General features: G+C 44.5%; 1 protein-coding gene and 1 pseudogene across 2 annotated transcripts in view; both read left to right on the forward strand.

Annotated features, from left to right (window-relative positions):
* The window catches only part of ASTN1 (astrotactin 1), a 293,273-nt gene that overhangs the window by 52,286 nt on the left and 218,479 nt on the right, over window positions 1-22,508 (forward strand). The gene's annotated exons all lie outside the window — the stretch shown is intronic.
* LOC102542428 (casein kinase I-like) lies at window positions 66-17,519 on the forward strand (annotated as a pseudogene).

Consider the following 22,508-nt stretch of genomic DNA (forward strand, 5'->3'; position numbering starts at 1 on the left):
AGACAGAAAAAATTAAGACCCAACCAAGGCTAGCTCCAGAAACTGGCACCTCCAAAGGAAACGGGATGGTGGTCGAGGAAGGTATGGAAGAGGACAAATCCATGGTTAAGGGGATGACGGTGGAAACTTCCTTCCCAGCTGGAATTGTCATGTGTGCCTCTCCTGGGACACAACCAATTCCAGAATACGGGCAGCAACATGTGTCAGCCAGCTGGTCCTGGCTCTGAGCTGCTATAAGGTTTAATCACCGAACTTTGAATGTCCTGATATCATAGGTAATCTGTTTTAGTTCTGGGGAGAAAGTGGCCTCTTTTCTGCCACGTGGAAGCTGGAAACAAGCTTAGGCGCTGATGACCTGGTTTGGAGCAACTGTGGTGGTTACGACTTACTGTCTCCCGTGGCGAACTGACTGCCCTGTGCCTCTCAGAGCCTGAACTCCTTGTGATAAACAGGCAGTTTCCAGGGCATCACCGGGAAGACGCTGAGTGTGTGCAGAGAAGGCTGGAGCGAGGGGAGGGCTGCGGGTCTCATGCGCTTGCACGCCCGTTTTCATGGGATGCTTTGTATAGGCTTGGGGGAAAAAATTGGCCGGCTAGTTAAAGTTAGCTCCACAAAGATTGCCGAACAGAGAAAATGAAAGAGAACCTTCACAACCAGTCACAGGGGAGAGAGGTCATTGCAGAGGGAGGAGCAGGAGATGATGTAGGGAAAATAAATTAATGAGCAGAGTGCTGGGCATGATAACAGACTGACTTGAAAAGGGGGAAAAAAAGAAAAGGATTCTAGGCTGCCCCGGGACTGTCTAAGCTGCGTGAAATGTGGAGATAAAAGGTAACACGGCTGTCTTATTAGAATGGGGGGATGTCTGCACCTCATGCTTTTCTCGTCCGCCCCCCAACCCTCCTTCCCAGGCTCAATCTCAAGCCCAAGGGCATTAGGGATGTGAGATGCAGAGAACAGAGCTGCCTGTTTGGGAGGGAGCAAAACCCACTCGTGGCAATACGGATTGATCAAGAGCAGTCTGAAGCCATTTCCCCATCGGACCTCATTACCCGCCTCTGCCTTTGAGTCCACACCCTGAGTCTGGTCGTCACCCAGGCGGCACCTACCCCTGTGGGACGCAGGACACGGGTGACTGCCGAGTGTCCTCTCGGAACTCTTTCCTGGTGAACAGGGCCTCAGCCGGCCTGCAGAGGAGGCGCGGTGGGTCGGGGCCAGCAGTTCTGGGAACAGCGGGTTGTGTGTGTCACCAACAGAGTCCGTCTTCCTCTTGATGTGAAGGATTCTTTACACAAAAGCCACCGTCAGCTACAAAAACATGGTCCTAAGTATTTTTTTTTCCCCTGCTGAAATAAAGCAATTACCGCAGACTATGCAAACAGCTAAGTGACCCCAGCGGTAACCAGAGCAATTTGCTGTGAAGTGGGTTTTCACTAAAATAGCAGAACGCCGTGGAAGCAGCCTTGACTGCAGACAGGGAGGAGGGCCTCCTGTCACTGGGCTCCTCCAAGGAGGCTGTGAAGCCTTGGAGGGGGAGAGGGGACGAGAGAAGGAGGGAAATGCAAAGCCAAGCTTTTCCCATCCGCCCCCTAACCCTCTGTAAAGGACCGCTGTAAAGGGTCACAACACCACTTTGTACCAAACACCTCCAGGTGGCCAGCCCCTCTGTCCTCCGAGGGCTGCACCCCCTGTGGGTGTGCCTGTCACGTGGGATCCTGAGCATCTGAGCTACTGCAGCCCCCAAGATCACAAGAGACAGCAAAACTCCACCTTACTCATGGAAGCGCTGGGGGACCTTTCCTTTGCCAACCAGTTGTCCGGAGGCTTGCAGAACAGAGGTGAGGGCTTGGGGTGATATATGCGTGGAACACCTACCCCCATCCCAGTCTTTTACGAGCCCTCCCTCTCCATCTCAGGATCTGCGTCAGAGAAGAGAACCGCCCCACCATGTAGGGCACTAATTAAACATTTTAGAAAGCACAAAGTTTCACTCAAGCCAGCTAGCCAACGAGTGCTAGGTTTGCCCAGACGCTTGTAGGGGTGGCTTTGTAAATTTCTCATCGTTTCTACCCTTAAGAGAGGCCGCAGACCTCAGCACCACTGGGCACCTTCCCTGAATGCAGACTCTAAGGCTCCACCCCACGCCCAGTGAATCAGACATGCGGTTTATCAAGGTCCCAGGCGGTTCACAAGCACATTCGAGTCTGTCTTCAGTGCCGTTTCTCTCAACAGCATCACTGTGGAGCACGCCTTGTCTTTTGGAATTTTGGCTTCATCACTTAATGACATTGACTAAGACACCTAACTTCTCTGAGACTCATTCGCTGCAGGATAAAAGCATGATACCAGGGCGGTTGTGAGAATTCAGTGAGCTAATTCAAGTCAAGTGGCTGGCAATGAGAATGAATTAGCAAAGTCTCCCTGCAACCAAGTCTTCTTGTTAAGATACCTTTGAGTGAAACACCCTGCTTCCTGTTCCTAAAAGGCTAGCTTGTATAGAAACCAGTGCATTCAAATGTTATAGGACGGCTACATAGAATTTCACTTGGCTTGATCGATCTTACCTCTTAAACTCAGCCAGGCTTTCACAGCAATCTTTTTCTAAATTATGTCTATGTCATAATTAAAGACAAGCTACCGGCTTATTTCCTGGTCTGTTGAGCCCGTATCAGAAGCAACCTGGAATCGAGACCTTTCATATTTCTTTTTCTGTAAAGTGGACAGCGATGTACGTGCACAGGCTATGGGCTTTGACGGTCTTGGGTCCAGACTCTAGTTCTGCCATTTACTAAAGGATGACCTGGAGGAGCTGTCTACTCTCTGTGAACCTTTGTTCCCTTAGGTAGAATGTGGAGCTGACAATCCCTCATCTCACAGGGTCATTGTGAAGAGTAAGCAAAAAGTTACGTACGACGGAAGTACAGAACCTTGTACATCATAGGTGTTCATGCATGTTTATTTCTTCCTCCTTTGTCTCTAGAAACAACCCGATAACCATTTTGAGGGGATAATTAAAACTAATATTTATCCTAGAACATCACTGGGAAAGGAAGGTTTCCGTGTCGGGGACACATGCATAATTTTATATCCTCTTTTACTCACTGGCCACTTCAGAATCAGAGTTAATGTTATGTTAGCCACTCCAGCCAAAAGCGTGTAATGATGAATTGGTCTTATGACTCATTTTGATAAATTAACTTTGAAATGTTACCTATTTTTACACTTAGGAACTCCTTCCAACTTAGTCCTTGTTTGATCTCGCTAACTTACTTTAAAGGTCTCTTTGTACTTTTATTTTTCCTCCATGAGTCTTATGATGGCCTTTGGGCAAAGGCAATACAATTCTGACCTAGTAAAATTCGTGTTTATAATTTTTTCACACGTGAATTATGGTTCATGTTTACCCACCAACTTTGAGCTCTCAAAATACTAAGACTTCAGTGAGAAAGAATCAAATATTAATGTGCTTTATAGGTAGATAAATAAGGTAGGGAAGTGATGGAGAAGGGAGGGCAAATAGCACGTGAATGATAATAAGTAGTGAGGGGGAATATGTTCAGAAGTATAATTAACGGTGAAGGATGCCTTCAGCTGAGCTTTTCAAGGAAGTGGAAAAATCAGTGGGTCTGAGAAACTTGGCCAGGCTATCTATTCTAGTAGATTGGAAATTAGAAAGATGAAAGCTCTTCCACTAAAAGCAGTAAAACAGTGAAAAGAATCATATAATATTATGAAAGGAAGGACCCATGAGAGATCTTCAAGTCTGTCTTCTTGGTCTTAAGTCACGCCTGCACTTAGACAGCGCCAGACAGATGAGAACCCATTTTTGCTGTTTAAACAACGTTAGAGGAATATATTCTATGGTCTCTTGATTGCAGTGAACATTCAACAATTTTGAAAGTTTTTAACAATTTGCAGTCACAGAGAGCTTTTCCTGCAATCTAACCTAAGTCCCATGTTTCTTGCTCAACAGTGATTATTATAGATAGCAGACTGCTAAGCGCTGGAGTTTAGAAATGTCATCCTAGAGCATTTTCATGTCCAGGGCAGCGAAGTCATCTGTCCCTCGGGCTGGTGTGTGTGTGAAACACGTTTTATCTCCTTTAAAGCCACTTTAAAAGTTTTATCAGGCGTGTCTCCAACATCTTCTAACGATGTGTCACAAATGTTAACGTCGGTGATTTTATGCACACCTTCCTAGTAAGCATTCTCATCCTCTACTATTTCCTGAACAAATGAGTTTCTCATTTTTACTACCTATTTTTCTCAAGCTTCAGGTAGATACTTTTAAATGTAGCATACTATGTTTGGAAAACCAATATTCCTAATTTAAAGAACTTCACATATCTATTCTCAAGCTGAGTTTTTACCAAACTGATGATGCCTGACATCCTCTATTCCACGTGTTCTTCAGTGTCAAATAACCCCACACTCCATTGCATCTCTTCCCATTTTTCTGTATGATTTTCTGTCTCCTTTCCTTGCTCACCCTCCCTCCTCCCCCATAAAATCAGAGTTCTGCAGGACTCAGCCTTAGACCTTCTGCCTGTGCTCCATCAGTGATCTCATTTACTCTCTTGGTTTCCTTACTGCCTAAATGTCTAAGACTGCTAAATCTACACCTCCAGTCCAGATGTTTGTCTGAACTCAAGAGCCACACATATAATATCTATATACTGAATATGAGCGTTTATACATCTCACAGGTGCTGAACATTAACATGCCCCAAACTGGATTCACCATTTCTCCCTTTACCTGCCACACCTCTTCCAGTAAATGCACTACCCATGATTCACAACGGCCAAAAGGTGAGAAGAACCAAGTTCCCATCAACAGATGAGTGGGTAAACAAAATATGCTCCGTACCGACAAAGGAATACGATGCAGCCTTAAAAAGGACATGCTGACACATGCTACAACATGGATTACCCTTGAGGACGTCATGCTATGCTATGTCTGCAAAACAAGCCAGTCACAAAGGACAAATACTGCATGAGTCCATTTACATGGTACTGAGAGTGGTCAGATTTACAGAGACAGGAAGCAGAGTTGAGAGGAGCAGGACACAGGCAGGGAGAGCTGCTGTTTGATGGGTTAAGAGAGAGGCTCAGTTTGGGAAGATGAGAAAAATTCTGGAGATGGATGGTGGTGATGATTGTACAACAGTGAGAATGTACTTGACAGTTAAGGTGTTAAATTTCTTGGTATGTGTATCTCACCACAGTTTTAAAAAGCAGAACAAAACAAAACAAAACAAAAACAACCAGAAACAAAAACAAAAACAAACCCAAACGTAAAGGAACATGTTAAAAGCAACCACATAAAGCAACCAGCCAAATCTAGGATGTGGAATGTACTACAGGACAAATGACCAAGTTTTCCTAAAAAGTCAAAGGCATAAAAAGAGTGGGAGGGAGGGAATAAAGGAAGCCTAAGTGGCAAAAGTAAATAAATAAGCTTAAAAAATGAGCAAACAGCACCATCTTCCACAGAAGCCCGCAAGCCAGGAACCTAGAAGTCATACCCAAGTATCCATACATGCTTGCACACATGCTCTGCTGTGGTTCTGACATAGAAGCAGGCAGATCCAAAGGACCTGGGTAAGGGAGACATTCTTATGTTTGAAAGTCATAAGACCTTACAAAGAAGGTGAACCTGCTAAGGGCCTTGAATGCTGGCTGATACAGAATTACTTAAGAACCAGGTGTTGCAGATAAGAGTCTAGACAGAAGGACAGAATGAGGATGCAGTAGGAATAAGCTTGACGCCCGAGTGACAGTGATGGATGGGGAGCTGCAGGAAAGCCTTTTTACCTGACCAGGCTGGTCATGCTGACTCCTTGTAGCAGGGGGCCCTCTGGGGTGGTGTGGACCAAACTCCACTTGGCTGGAGTCTCATTTGGTTTTGCAGGCAGGCCAGTCAATGAGTGTGCACATTTGACATTCTGTGACATAAAGGAGTGAGAAAGAAGTCTGATCATATCTAATTCTGAAAGCTTCTGGAAAACAGGGGTCGTGCTATGCAAAGAAACCAGAACAAGTTGATGGTGAAAGGACACATCTCACAGGCAAAGCAGTGGCTTATCCAATCTCCTCTGTACTTCGTGGAGAATGGAAGGAGAGGGGACACTTTCAGGAGATGATCTATCTTAGGCTGTTTTGTGGATGTGAGTCAGATGTGCATCTAAAGGGACCTTGTGATTAGAAGACACAACTGGGATGCTTTTGATAAATGGAGAATCTGGATTGAAACGCAGTGGAAACCCCATGCTGAGAACTGGGATTCCTTAACAGATGAGGGGTACGCTTGCTATGAAACATGCTCAGAATATGTTTCCTGTGTTTGACCTCTAAGTGTGATGGAGTATGACCCTTAGTTAAACTGGTTGCAGCCTCTTTCCCCTGGACCATTCTTATGTTTTAAGTCTCCTCTATGATAGCTTAATGTTTTCTGTTCTCCTTTCTCTCTTTGAACCAACAGTTTTGTCTACATCTGTCAATCAGGGTCCCAGCAGAAAACAGGTTATATACTCCAACTGAGCTTTACAGAGTTTACTGAGGGATTATTTAAAAGGTACATGAAGGAACAGTGCAGTATGCAGAGGCTAATGACAGCAAAGTGTTGTCACCAGCCTTAGTCCTGAAGGGGAGAAGGGGGCAGTTCCTAGAACCCAGAGATGGTGAGGGCTGTTGGGGTAGAGCTGTGACCTCCACTGAGGGACAAGGCCAACCCAAGGCTGGCCTCTGGGGAGTCTCACCCTTCTTCTGCCCGCTTTTCTCATACAGGTCAGCCTCTCTGTGCACAGAGCAAGAAGAAAACAAAGAGGCGGGTGGATCAGAGTAGCAGATGAAAAATCCCTATTGAGTTTCCATGTAGACTTCTTGCCATCTCTACTTTGGTGTCGACATGTTTATCCTGGGAACACTTTTAAAATTTCTTACTTTTTCCTAATTTTGCTTTCATATTATCATATATACTTACTTATTCATTTAAATTTCAAAATGGAGTCTATTCTATAGCTAGGTGAGTCTTCCTTAACCTGAGCTCTGAGCCCCTACCAGGGCTTCTCAATACATCAGGGGTAACCAGCTCCTAATGCTGATTCAGACTCGGGAGGTCTGGGAGGGACCTGAGGGTCTTCATTGCTATCTAACACGTTCCCAAGTGATGTCCATGCAGCTGGTCCATGGGCCACAATTTGAAGAGCAAGGCACTGCATGATCTGAAAATGGTCTTTAGATAAACTACTAGCTGCCCTAATGAGTTAGGTGAGGTGGTTGGAGGATCCACCTTTCTGCTGATGGCCTGTCATCTGCTATTTCATTATTTCTTGGCTTTGCCACCAGCTCCCAGGATTCAGGTGTCCCATGTGCCTCTCCAAGCCTCAAAATTTGTGCCTTCTCTATGGGATTTAATGCTGGTCTTTTCCCTGGACTTGTGAGGGAATGATGACAGCAAATTACTATGATTATCTTCCGGGAATCGTGTCTTAGAAGACCTGCTATCTGCCTCGCTGCTGCTGTCATTTGTTTGAACACCATTCAGCTTGATGCTTACCTGAGCCAAATAGCTGATGGTGTTTTGGTGACTGGATCAGTGAGATGCAAGAAGTGAAGAGTCTGTAATCTCAGGGCAAGCTTCCCCTCAGCAGGGTAAGGTATCGCAGACAAAAATTTTGGTGTATCTTAACACATCCTTGGCCCCACTGTTCAATGGAATTTCAGCAGCACTTATAAAATCGATGACCAGTTTTTCAGAGGCCAGAGAGGTACGAATAGTGAGGAAAGTGTGGGGAGTGGGGAGGAACTTGTCCCTCTGAACTGTATTTCACAGAGTAAGCTGGCAGATCAGTAAGCGGAACTCTGAAAGCTAGGGCCTAGGGAAGTTCAAGGTGAGATGTAAAGGAAGTTCACTCCGGGATGACTGTGGATACCACTGGGCCTGTGCCCGTGGACTGAGACAGCAATGGGGCCAGTGGAGCCAAAAATATGGGAAGTGAAAGTAGAAAAGAGGAACATAAAAGATGAATCTGTCTCATACTCAGTTGGGAAAAGAAACAGCATTTAAGAGAAGAGCTATTTTTAACCTAAATAATACAAGAATACTGACCAGTGAGTGCTGTCAGGAATGGCTTGCTTTCTACGTATATTCTTTCAGATCATCCTGCCAACTCTGAGGAATAGCATAATTAAAAGCCCAGACTCTAAATTGCCTGGGTTTAAATCTGGTGTGCACCAGTTCCTGGAAATGCGGCATTTTGAAGCTTTTAACCTCCCTGTGCTGCGTGTGCTTTACACAGCAAAATGGACATGAAAATAGTAACAATCTCATAGGGCTGTCTTGGGGAATAAAAGACTTGATAAGTGAAAATTACTCAGAACAATGCCAGCAGAGACTAATTTCTCATTCAGTGCTAACCATAATTATTATTATCATCTCATCAAGTTTGATGTCCTGCTTAGACGTGAATTCTTTCCAGGAAGTCCCATTGCCTCTTCCAGTTCATAGTGGGATGACCCAAGTCAGTTATGGTGGAGATGGAGTCTTAACTGTGTTGAAATACCCCCAGGATATTTTCCTTTTATGTTTACAGCATAATGAGCATCTCTCTATAAAGGGATACGGGAACACATGATTTGAGACTGTAAAACACCGTGATCATGATTCTTCCGTGATTTCCAAGGAGCTCAGGTGAAGGCAATCTATGCTGTCAACGGCTTGTCAAGGCTTTCACTTTGTGGCACAGGTCCTTTGGGGAATGAAAAGGGACTAAACCTCTTATGGAACCATTTAGCCCTTTAATCAGGAAGGTATCTCAGGTGAGTTTGGTGAGACTCAAAAAGTAATTATTACCGAGCATCAAGCACAACATTAAGTGCTGGCTAAGTCCCCTACAAGCGTATTATTTAATCCTCTCTCACTCCTTCATGGTGGCTAAGTATCGTCACATAATCCCCCGTCAAGGAGGAGGGGATGGACCTGGAATTCCTAAGTGACTCCCTGATCAAGGGCAAACAGCAAGTCAGAGAGGGACCCCCTCCCTTGTCTCTGGACCCAGTGGGTCTCCCTTCTGCCTATTAACTCTGTGAGCCAGGCGAAGTCGTCGGAGAGGAAGGCCGACTCGGGAAACAAGAAACTCATTTCAGAAAGACCCTTGACAAAAGGTAACGGTGATCAAGAAGGGATAAAGATAAGGCCCAGGGGAGCACTATTTCACAGCTGGAAAGCTGGGGAAGACGTGGCCATCATCTCATCTGAATCTTTTCATCGCACAGATGAAGAAGGAAGGGTCTAGACCTCAAGGTCACTTGCGGTTCGTGCCAGCATGGAGACAAGAGCCCCCTCTCCTGGACTAACATTCATTCTGCTGCATCACTCTCCCCATAAAGGGCAGCGGCTTGCGATGGGGATGCGAGGCTGTCCGTGTGAGCATCTGTGGCATTCTTTTGGGAGGAAATAGGTAAACGAGGAAAATCATACTTTTTAATTATTGAGATCCTTTATGGATGCTGTGACATTGTTTGGTGAACATATGTGGAGAATATTAATAGATATATATTAGTAAAACTCCCTCTTATTGACTTCTGCGTCATAACATAAACACGCAGAGCCCAATAAAACATGACTTGGTCTTAAAAGCACTATGAATAAATTATTAAGAACTTTTTTTTTTCTTCTGCAGTAACTTTACTAGTTTAGGTTTGAAAAAAAAAATCAAACCTTCCATAGGGCTGTAATTTAAAGTAAAGGAATGGGCCACAGTTTTTAGCCAATATCCCCAGGAATTAATAAACAATTGTCAAAACTCATACTCAAACTCACAGACGTAGAAAACAAACTTACGGTTACCAGCGGGGGAAAGGGATGGGAAGGGACAAATTGGGAGTGTGAGATTTGCAGACACTAGCTACCGTATATGAAGTAGATAAACAACAAGCTTCTACTGTACAGCACAAGGAACTATATTCAGTACCTTGTAGTAACCTATGATGAAAAAGAATATGAAAACGCATTTATGTATGTCCATGTATGACTGAAACATTATGCTGTACACCAGAAATTGACACAACATTGTAAACTGACTGTACTACAATTTTAAAAAATTAAAAAAAAAAAAAGAACTCAGACTTAAGAATAGGCTGTTTGCTGAGGGGCTCCGTGAGAACGGCTTTCAAGGGGGCCATAACCTCTTCGGTTGCCCACGTATCTCGCCAACCGTGGCTGAGGTCCGTGCTGCGGAGAGCTTGCCCAGAATGGCTGCCCTGCCACGCCTTGTTGGAGGTCAGTGGACAAGGCCAAGGCCAAGAAGTGGGTCTTCTTTTTCTGTGTTACTCACATCGAGCGCAAGCCTGGCCCATAGCAGGCCTCCTTCAAATGCTTGTTGGATGAGTTACTGCATCCTGGGTCACACCTTTTAACTCCAAAGCCAGGCACCATGGTTAGATTTCTTACAGAGCAGCAGGCCTAGGGGTCCACTCAGAGCTGGTATACATCATGAATAACTGTGATGAGCGATGGAGGACCCAGCTGAATGAGCAAGGGCTCCTGTGTCAGCCAGACCTCTATTTCAGTGATGGCTTCACTGTTGTAGGCATCATTTCTTTTTTCTTTTTTTGGGGGGGGAGTGGGTGGTGATTAGGTTTATGTAATTTTTTAAATGGGGAGATCCTGGGGATTGAACCCAGGACCTCGTGCATGCTAGGTGCACACTCTACCACTTGAGCTATACCCTCCCCCCGCAACCCTCATCTCTTGAAACACGATCACACCCACTTTTCTGGGGCTGGGGTGAGGACTGTGTGATAAACATGTGAAACGACCCAACTCAGAGCCTGGGACACTGTTCTTGGCATTCACGTCTGCTTGCCACCAGATGGAAGCCCTCGAAGAGAGTCACCTGCTCCGGAGCCAGCCATCAGGTGTGATTTATCTGCCCACTGAGCACCTGCTGCCCCATCTCGGTCGCTCTGTGTAGCCTCTCCCCGTGTTCCCGCATCAGATCAGGGTTAATTCAGTTTCAATTCTGTGGCTGCTTTCTCCTGACCAGCCCTCCAGTGTGGTTTCAGTCTATTCTCTCAGTGCCCAGTCCTGCTAACCCTGCCAGAGAGCGCGCAGGGAACAAATGTCCGGCCTGTGACTTTGTATGCAAGGGGAGGGCTTACTGTAGATCTCTTTTAGCCAGGCAAATTTCACTCTGATTTTTTTTTCTGGCTTCTTCCTTCCATCCTCAAATATAACTCCACATCATCAATTTGCCTTAGTGTCTCATTATGAGCTGGAAAGTCGCTCTGAAACCTTCTCTGTTGGGAGGTGAGAATCTGTGTGATGTGTGTAAGATCCACGCTAATCTGCATCACTCAAGGCTCCCTGCGCTGGTGGTCTCAGGATTCTCAGCACTCCCTCAGTGCCTCTTTCTGCAGACATTAGCCGGTTCTTTTAACACCCCCAGGACAGGCAGGAGTTCTTAGCATCCTTCCGCAGCGTGGGGAAGCTGGGGTTGGGAGAGTCAGATGTGTACTTTCGGTCACAGCAGCAGCCGTGATGGTCAGGGAAAAGCTTTCAGGGGAGGCCTGCTCCCAGTCGGAGTTCAGATTCCTCAAAGCAGTGTACCTGGTTTACAGTTTCTCTGAAGTCTTTGGGTTGCCACCATTGGTTTCTTCCTCTTTGGATGTTGGCTAGTTCTGTAGTGCTAGGAGTGAGTCCTTCTTGAGTCTAAGAGAGGTTAGACACATTGACCGTGGCTACCTAAACTTTTGAGGCCTGCTTTTTGGAAAGTACCTCATCGACCACCCCCTTGGGTATCATCATTTATGAAAAAACGTTTGGCTTGATTAGGAAAGTGTTCTGACTCAGTGATAATAATTATTAACAACTCACACCCTCCAACTTATACCCTTAGGAGTTTGGGATTAACAGATACACAGTACTATATATAAGACAGATAAATAACAAGGACCTACATACAGCACAGCGAACTATATTCAACTTCTTGCAATATCATATAAAGAAAAAGAATCTGAAAAAATATGTATGTATAACTGAATCGTTTTGCTATATACCTGAAACTAACAGTGTAAATCAACTACACTTCGATAAAAAACAAAAAAGTCAAAACAAACAAAACAAAACAAACATATCCTCAGAACCCCAGCTATTTAAGACTTTTTTCTTTTCAGGCAAAAGGTTGGTTTTGTTTTTCCTTGCACTTGGAAGACTCTCTGGTACTGGGATACACTGGAAGCAGAGTTGAAAAGAATCTTTTGGTTCCCTTCTCTAGGGAAAGCACACATTTTGTCAAAGGGCTAGTGACCTCTATTGAAGCTATCCTATACAAAACAGGGTGAGTGGTCAGTGGTCCCAAATTTGCATAACTTGCATAGTTTCATCCTCTCTCAGAATTTCTTTCCTTCTCTGAAAAGTGAGGACAATAGTACACGCCTTGGAAAGCTATTTCGAAGATTATGTAAATGCCTAACACTGTATTGGCTCATAACAGGTACTTAAAAGTTTATTCCCCTTCCTTCCTGCACTTACTAAATCTTGAGGACAGACCTCTGTGTTCCCTCAATAGACCTTACGGATGGAGCACAAAGGACAAATGCCCAATTAGTCCATATCCTCAAATGATGTATGCTCCCTGAATTTATGAGATTTCTCTCTAATTAGTGGGACACATCTCAGATACCACAGGCTGCCAGCAATCAAGTGGAAATGACAGATGTGAGCTCACTCATTACCCTAATAGGTCCATTTTTAGTATATGAAAACTGAGACCCAATCCTGCCTTGGGGCAAAAAAGAAGTGAGTGCCCTGGTTCCTGCATAAGAATGTGACATTTATACATTTGCCTTGCTCATTTGCAGGCTGATGACCAGTTTCATAAGCAACAATGAGGGAAAAACAGGGCAAGGGAGGGAAGGCTGCCTGTGGGTGCAGTCAGCCTTTATCTTACTGATGAGACATCTCTTCTACTAATTTGTCACTCTTGCCCTAGCATATTTTTATAGGAAATTTTTTAAGGCTTCAGAATTTTTAAATGACACACATACACTTATATAAACTTACAAATCATAAGCATATATTATAGGTCAATGCATTTAAACAAAGGTCACAACCCTGTATAACCAGAACCCTGATCAAGAAACAAAACAGAATCAGCACCTCACCTCCCCCTCAAAACTCTCCTTGTGCCCTTCCACTCACCACCACCCCACCCAGGGGAAGCACTAAATGGAATTATAACACCACAGATTATCATTTGATCACTGTTAAATTTCATATTACAGAATCATACAGTGCAAATTTTGGCATAGGTGGCTTCACTTACTCTACAGTATGTTTTTGTGAAACTGTGTTCATATAATTGAGAGTAGCTGGAGTTCACTCATTATCACTGCAAAATGGTACTCCATTGTGTGACTGCACCACAATGTATTTATCCATCTTACAATCGATGGCCATCTGGGTGGTTTCCAGTTTGGGGCTATTTTGAATAGGACTGCTACGAACATTCTTGTGCATGTCTTTTGACCGATAAATAAATGCATTTTAGTTAGGTCTATACCTTTGAGTGGAATTTCTGGCATATAGTAGATGCAAGAGCTTAGCTTTCATAGCTACCGTCAAACAGTTCTCCAAAGCTGGGTCTTTGGCTTTTAAAAGACAAGGTCATACTAGTGGTAACATTGGGAAAGGACCCCAAGACCAAGCTTGCATCAGTAATCATCTTATAATTAGAAATGGAATCATCTTGCTCAAGCTGTAGTTTATGTGCTACTCACAAATGAGGTTTCACTACCCAATTCTATCCCCATAGTTAGTGGTCCTTACCCAAGAGTAATAATGATTTTCTCTCATCCTGGACTCCTGAAGGCAAAACATTTTCCACGGCGGTACCAACCTTTCTTCGGATGTGAAAGCCTCGGCTTGTTCATTTTTATGGTACAATAAAAGCCCACTTTTAACAATTGGTCAGCAGGGGATTAGGGCATCAGTAGAAACATTCTATGTGTATGCAATTTCTAAGCTATCTTTATCCTGCTAGTTCTGTTCTGGAGCTGTCACTTGTCTTAAATGTCTTAATGAATGATACTTAGTTGCCTAAGGCTTTCTTTTTTTCCAGCAAAGCACATAGATTTGTTTTTTAAATGCAGAGAAAGATGGAAAATAATACATGTTCTGCCTTAAAAAAAGCATCACCAAATGCCAGCTAACTGACTGCACTCCCCTGTTTCCAGCGCAGTGACATTTCGTTATCAGCATCATCTGCATTAACTAATTTTTATTATCTGTCCATAAAGCACGAAGGGGTTAAAAGTAGAGTGCGGTCAAATGGAACATGCGTTGGAATTGGAATTAGGTACCTGGGGACAAGTCTGTATCTTTGGGACACTCACTTAATTTCTACTTCAACTTACACAGTTTTTAAAAGGAGAGGTTAGGTTCCAAGACATGTAAGGATCTTAACACCTTTAGAAATCCTGTGATTTGAATTTTAATCAATTTGGGTATGTTGATTGAAATGCATATAACCAACTTTTTAAAATGAAATATATTATTATTGTTGTTATTTTTTCTATTCATAGCTTAAGAAGGTAGATGCCCATACTTCTCTGAGTTCAATTAGCTTTCTCAGGGACTTTCTTACAACAAGATGAGAATGCTTGTCCTAAGTGAATTTAAGGACAACAATTAAGAATCCTCCTCTCAGTGACAGCTCTTTATTCAGCAAAAAGGGAAGTGAAGCAGAGGAGGGGAAAATCCACTGGGCAATCTTATTGGCCAGACACTGAATTGTCCCAACCTCAAATATCTTCCTAGTTTTAATTTTCAGTACTGGTAGTTATTTATTCAGAAACTATCCACTGAGCACCAGCTCTTTGTCAGGGACTTAAGATACGGAAATAGGTTAACAGCAACTCACACAGTCAATGAAAGCCTGCACAGTCAATGAAAGTCTCTTGTGTATAAAAATACAACTGATCTGATATTTTACATGATTATCCTTTTAAAAATAACAAAATAATGGAATATATTATGTGTTCATTGTTGAAGAGTTCAGACTTGATTTTTTTTTAAAAACAGCCTGTGCAGATCATAAAATATAAGCCAGGCCTTTAAAGGAAGATTATATGTTGATTTATTCTTTTTTGCCTGCCTGTTTTTCCCTGGAATATAATTATACTGAAAAGCTGGTAAGAATGATGTTTTTGGAGGAAAAAAAAAAAGAGAGTACATAAAAATCAACTTTGGAGTTTCTTCAATGTAATACTTCATGTTTAATTTTTAATCATAGTTGTATAAGAGATTATATCCAGTATGTTGAGAATTGATACTGCTTAATGGCGATGTATTTTCTTTCCTACTATTATATGTATTATTCATAGGAAAAACAGATCTTTTATGAAAGGGCAGCTAGCTGGTCCTTTAAGAGACAGGAACTTCCTAAGTTAAGAGTAGATGCTAACAGCGGTTTTGATTCGCTGCCCAACGGGCACTTACAGGCTCATTTAACATTAATAGAAGTGATCTGGGTTCATTTCATGACCTCTTGGAACCTAAATCACAGAATAGGTCATTTAAGAGATCTGGGATGAACAGACAGCCATTTAGCAACAGGTCATGGAATGAGTATTCTCACCTTTATTTCCGTCTTGGATGTACCCAGTGATATTCGCTTCCTTATCTTGGGGCAGATGGAGGGCAGGAATGGAGATCAAGTGATCTTCATTATCATAAGAGATTATGAATAATGATTTAAAAAAAATCTCTCTTCTACTTTGTCCTTCTATTTTTCCCTTTTCTGTATTCTTACTGTTTCGTCTTGCTTCCTTCTCAGCAATGTGCTTACTGACATTGACCACAACACGTAATGCCATGTAAAGAAAAGTCACATTATCACTGTATAGAAAAACACTATGAGACAGAGCAAACTGAGTGATCCAGAGGATCCAGAGAAGCAGATAATAAATAATAGGTCCGCGCCCAGCATGCCGAGGGCGGCAGTGACCCGGGGGCGGTGCTCGAACTGGGTCCGAAGCTGGAGCCCGCGCCTCGCTGCTGACGGAGCCCGGGCCGCCCAGCCACGGCCACCGCGGAGGCCGTCAGCGCAGAGCCACGCGACTTGAGCCCGCGGGACCTGTGAGCAGCGGGTGTCCTCCCCCCGCGCACGCGCGGCCCCGAGGCCTCTGAGGTGAGCGCCGTGGCCGGGGCCCTCGCGAGCGCCCGCGTCTCACTAGCAGGGAGCCCGCGGGGCTTCCCTTGTGCCCGCCCGGAAGAGCCGCCGCGACCGCGGGTCTCCCCGGAGCCGGGGTTTGCACAGCAGCAGAGTCACCGTGGACAGGCCAGGGGACACAAACTTACGCATTCTGCCATAAGGGAAAGGGGAGTCAGAGGAGGGCCGGAGGACGTCCAAGGCCAGCAGCCGGACCAGCCACACGGTGTCCGGAGCGCAGGGACCAGCCCGGGGGTCCTGATGGTGGACCCCAACTTCCGGGTCGAGAAGAGGCTAGGCTGCGACAACTTCCGGGAGCTCTGGCTAGGAAAGGGTCTATGCAAACAAATAGTATCTGTTAAGTTGGAGCCCGTCAAGTCCCAAGTGCCGCAGCTGCACCTGGACTACGGCTTCTACAAGCAGCTCGGTGCCACAGAGGGCGTCCCTCAGGGCTACCACTTCAGCCCCTGCGGCAAGTACACCACCATGGTGCCCGAGCTGCTCGGGCCCAGCCTGGAGGACCTGCTCAACTTGTGCGAGCGCACGTTCACGCCCAGACGGTGCGCGCATTCCAGCTCATCACGTGCACGGAGTCCGTGCACACCACGAGCCTCCTCTGCCAGGACGTGAGGCCTGAGAGCGGCCTGGCGCGGCGGCCGGCACTAAGTGGCAGCACGCCATCCAAGTCATCGACTTCAGCCTGGCCAAGGGCCCCCTAGACCCTCCAGACCAAAAAGCACACCCCCTACGGCGAGCACAAGAGCCGGACGCACTGCACGCTCCGCGAGCAACACGCGCCTGGGCGAGAAGCAGAGCCGCCGGACGACCTGGAGGCGCTGGACCGCGCGTTCATGTACTTACTGCGCAGCAGCCTGCCCTGGCAGGCCTCAAGGTCCACAGGCTCGGGGAGCGCTACCAGAAGACCGGGGACACCCAGAGGAGATGGCCAAGTGCGGCGCCTGGACTTCTTCAAGAAGCCCAGCTACGACTATCTGCCCAAGCTCTTCACCGACCTCTCTCACCGCAGCTGCTTGGTGTTTGGCTAACAGTACAGCTGGGCCGGGAAGCCCTTGCCCACGCCAGCTGGCACGGTCCACACCGACCTGCCCTCGCAGCCTCAGGCTCGGGACAAAGCCTTGCTACACAGCAAAAACAGGCACTGAACGCCACTGACAGGGAGCTGAATGCAGACCACCCCATAGCTGGTCATTCCAGTGCCCCCATCACGGCCCCAACAGAGGTGGTGGTGGCTGACCACACCAAGTGCTGCTGTTTCTTCGAGAAGAGAGAGAGAAAATTGCTGTAGGGACACAACTGACCCTGCGGCGGCAGCTCCTCTGGGCCAGCCCCATCGCCGCGCGCGGCCACAGCCAAACGCAGACTGAGGAGGGTGGGGGGATGGGGGCGGCTGAGCCGCCGCTCCCTCCCACACCCTACACACGTGGGGTCACTTCCTTCACATAAGACTGGAGATTTCTACACTTATGTCTAGTGCTGCCCGCCAAGGGCATTAACTATTTAAAACAAGGAAAAAGGAAAACCACAGTGGCCGCCCGGCCCTGCGCCCCCGCCTGTGTTTGCTGAGTGAGTAGAGTGGCTGCCCTACCCCCGCCCCCCGCCCCCCGCCCGGTTAGTGCCATAAAGTTCAGCTTGCCTACCTTGATCCAAAGGCCATTTTCTCAAAGTCTGGGCGGGCGGGCGTGACCTGCGGGGTGTTCCTGTGCACCCGTTCCCGGCGCTGCGCCAGGACGCGGAATCGGGCCGGCCAGCACGTGGCCCCGCGGGCCGCGCGGGATGTGCGCCGGCTTCTCCGTGCTGCGGGCGGAGTCGTGGGAGGTAAGTGCTTTAAAGCCCGACCCAGCCCCGCAGGTGCGTGCGGAGCGGGCAGCCGCGTGGGAGAACCCGGGTGATGTGGGTGCGCTGGGGGCCTGCGTGCTGCATGGGCAGAGCCGCTGGGGGCATCCCCTCGGCGTGTGCGTCGAGATGTTGCTTTACAAAGTGTATAGGAATGGCACTTCCGTTTCTCTGATGCTTTCTGGAAGCCAAAGAATTTAGAGGCCTTAAAAAAAAGGGAAAGGAAACCAAAATAAAAAGAATAGCTACTATGCAGGCTTTGTTAAGTGTCTGGCACTGTATTATTTTATTTATCTTTATGATAAACCTTTGATCTAGGTATCACTGTTATAGCCACTATGAGGTGAGGAGATTGAGGCTTAGATTTATCAAATGAGTTGTGTAGAGACATACAGCTGATAGATGATGAGGCTAGGATTCAGGCCAGGCTCTGACCGCAAAGACTATGTTCATGGGAGCTCCACTTGTTAAGGCTGCACCTATATCGAGAAATTTCCTTGTGAAATAAGGGGAAGGTATTTGGCAGTTGGAGGAAAAATACTAATAGGACTTGTCTCTAAAAGTATCCAAAATATATATGGAACTCCAACTCAATGGTAAAACCAAATAATCCCATTAAAAATGGACTAAAAACTTGAATAGACATTCCTCCAAGATATGCAAATGGTTGATAGGTTTATGAAAGATGCTCAACATAATTAATCATCAGAGAAGTGCAGATAAGATACCACTTCACACCTGTTAAAATGGCTTTTATTAAAAAATATACAGTAATGAATGTTGGCCATGATGTGGAAAAATTCGAACCTTTGTGCACTGTGGGAATGTAAAATGGCATGGCTGCTATGGAAAATGTTATGAAGATTCCTCAAAAAATTAGAAGTAGAACCACTGTATAAAACAATCCAGCAATCCTGCTTCTGGATATTTATCCAAAATAATTGAAAACAGGATCTCAAAGAGATATTTGCATTTCCATGTTCATTGCAGCATTATGAATAATAGCCAAGATGTGGGACAAGCTGAATGTCCATTGATAAATGAATGAAAATAAGCCATCAGAGAAGGACAAATACACATAATTTCACTTATATGAGGTATCCAAAGTAGTGAAACTCACAGAAACAGAAAGGAGAATGGTGGATGCCAGGGAGCAGGGGAGGAGGAAATGGGAAGTTGCTTTTCCATGGGTACAGAGTTTCAGTAATACAAGATGAAAAAGTTTTAGATCTCTGCTGTACAACAGTGTGTGTATAGTTAATAATACCATACTGTGCACTTAGAAATTTGTTAAGAAGGTAGATTTCATGTGAAATGGGTTTTGTTTTTGTTTTTGTTTTTTGTTTTTTGCCACACATGCATGCACACAAAAGCAACACTGCCAATGAAAATACATACTGAGAATGTAAGAAGGATAAAAAGAAGAGGTAATGGGCTTGAGATTATGGCCATTTGAACTGGCCAAGTCCAGGGCAAGGATCTAGAGGAAGAGGAGCAGCAGTTGGATTTTATGCAGGAGACAGTCATGTGCTCAGGCAGCCTCTGTTCATTTAAAACCACCCTGTGCATATCTATAATGCAGTCTGTTCTTTTGAAAGGCAGGATGTACAGTGGCTAAGAACATGCAGTTTGGTGTCAGACCGACCTGGGTTTGAGTCTTGGCTCCTCTGATTATGAATTGATCATTTTCTCAACTTCTCTGAGACTTGCTGTTTTCATCTGTACAGTGGAGGCCAATATCTATCTCAATTGAAAAGAGTAAATGAGATAATTTGTGTAGCAATATCAAATGAAAATGGTGATTATTTTTTTTTAACAGGAAAGCAGCATTAGTATACGAGGCTGGAGTGATTGAATTATAGGAGTTGCCTGAAAGTTCGTGAGAGTTCAGGCAAGGATATTTCTATAAGCAGGCTCTCCTGGGAGCTGATGTCAGTGTCAGTATTTGTGTGTAGATCTGCACCCAAAATGTAAGCCCCAGACTATAAACGTTCAATGAAATGCAGACCTGACTGTCTAGGACTGTTACAAGCACACAGCTAAAAAGTCAGCTGTCACATACAATCAAGAAAAAAACATCGAACTTTAAAAAGCAAAAACTCTGTTAGTCATTAATCTATGGTAAGGTTGGAATCTCTCCTTCTCTTTGTTGATTTTTCTTTCGTCTTTTGCTGAAATCTGCTCTGTCTGTTGTCTTTCAACCGTCCAGAGCCCGTTCAGAAGCCAGGAGAGCCCTGGCAGACCCTCAGTGAGGGTGTGTGCAGGGTCTTCTTTTGCTTGCTTTTCATTGCTGCTTCCTGAGCTTGCTGTTCCCAAAAGGGCAAATGTGATGTCTCAGACTGTTAGTTCACCAGACAGGGATTCTTCTTTTTCTCTTGAATTATCAAATAATATGAATGTGGTGGCATGGGATTTTGCAGTTCTTTTAAGTTGATAATGGTGGCTTTAAGGGAATAGGTAAGAGAGGATTTCCTTCTTAACTCACCAGGTAGAGTCCTGCCTGTCCCACGAATGGTCCAAGTCATTGTTCTCTTGCTAGTAAGTTGATGGATGTCACACTCAGTATCCTGACACTGAGCAATAAAATAAACGTCCTTTAGACTTCAGCAAAACATTTGGCAGGGACTTCCACACTAGCTTTGCAGACATGATGGAAAGACAAGGCAGAATCCTGGCTCACCTAGGTAGATCCATACATGGTTGAAATTTGATGGTGGATTCTAATCATACTTTTTATTCAGTTATTCATTCAATGTCAACATATTTTTATTCAGAGCTTTGCCACATGTCAGACCCTTTTCTAGGTACTGAGGATGTGCTTCCTCCTTCATGGAGCTTATATTCTGGTGTCATATGCCACAGGGCTCCGTCCTCAGTCCTGCCTTGTTCACCCTTCCATAACTGACTTCTGTAACACTGAAAAACATATTTGTCCTCCAGAGCTACAGTAATAAAGACAGTGCACTACTGGCATAAGAATAGACATATTAAAGTGGAATGGAATTGAGAGTCCTGAAATAAACCCTTAAATTTGTTGACAATTCATTTCTAACGAGGGTGCCAAGACAATTGTGTGGGAACAAATGGTGCCGGTACAACTGCAAAACTGCATATCCTGTGCAAAAGAATAAAGTTGAAGCCATATATGAAAAGTAACCATGTATGAAAAATAACTCAGAGTGGATTTAATATATAAATGTAAGAGCTGAAACTATAAAAACCTTAGAAGAAAACATAGGTGTAAGTCTTTGTGATCTTGGATTAGGCAGTACATCTTACATGGCACCAAAAGCACAAACAAAGGAAAAAAATTGATAAATTGGACTTCATCAAACTTCAAAACTTTTGTGTTTCAAAGGACAATAGCAGGAAATTGAAAATACAGCCCACAGAATGAGTAAATATTTGCAAATAATGTATCTGATAAATGATTTGTATCCAGAATATATAAAGAACTCCTACAACTCAACAATAAAAAGACTAATAATCCAAATCAAAATTGGGCTACAGTTTGAATAGACATTCTCCAAAGAAGACATACACATGGTCAATGATCCATGAAAAGATGCTCAACAGCATTAGCCTTCAGGGAGCTGCAAATAAAAACCACAATGAAATACCACTTCACACTCAGTAGGATAGATATCATCAAAAAGACAAACAGTAGAAAGTGTTGACAAGGATGTGGAGAAATCGGAACCCTCATACACTGTTTGTGGGAAGGTAAAATTGTTCAGCTGATGTGGAAAACAATTTGACATTTCTTCAAAAAGTTAAACATAGAGTTACCATATGACCCAGCCATTCCACTTTTAGGTATATACTCAAGAGAACTGAAAACATCTGCCCACAAAAAAACTTACATTCGAATGTTCATAGCAGCATTGTTCTTAATGTTCACAAATGGAAACAATCCAACTGTACATCCACTGAAGAATGAATAAACAAAACGTGCTATATCCATACAATATACTAGTATTTGGCCATAAAAATTAAGTATTGATAAAATGGTACAACATGGACACATCTTAAAAAAACATTATTCTAAGTGAAGGAAACCAGACACAAAAGACCATATATTACATGAATCCATTTATATGGGATGTCCATAATAGGCAAATCCTTAGAGACAGAAAGTAAATCAGTGGTTGCCAGAGGATGAAGGGAGGAGGGATGGGGACTGCTAATGAGAATAGAGGTTCTTTTTGACATGATGAAATTTCCTGGAATTGGATAGCAGTGATGGTTGTATAACTTCGCAAATATATTAAAGATCACTGATTGTTCACTATAAAAGGGTGAATTTTATGGTATGTGAATTATATCTCAATAAAAAGGCATGCTTATCATAATTATAGGTTACACGAAACTAGCAAAGGAATTATTTGCATTGAATGGCAAAAATGGAAAAGTCAGTGTTTAAAAGAATCTTTGACAGACC

This window comes from Vicugna pacos, chromosome 21, assembly GCF_048564905.1.
Source record: "Vicugna pacos chromosome 21, VicPac4, whole genome shotgun sequence".
In the NCBI taxonomy this organism is placed as follows: Eukaryota; Metazoa; Chordata; class Mammalia; order Artiodactyla; family Camelidae; genus Vicugna; species Vicugna pacos.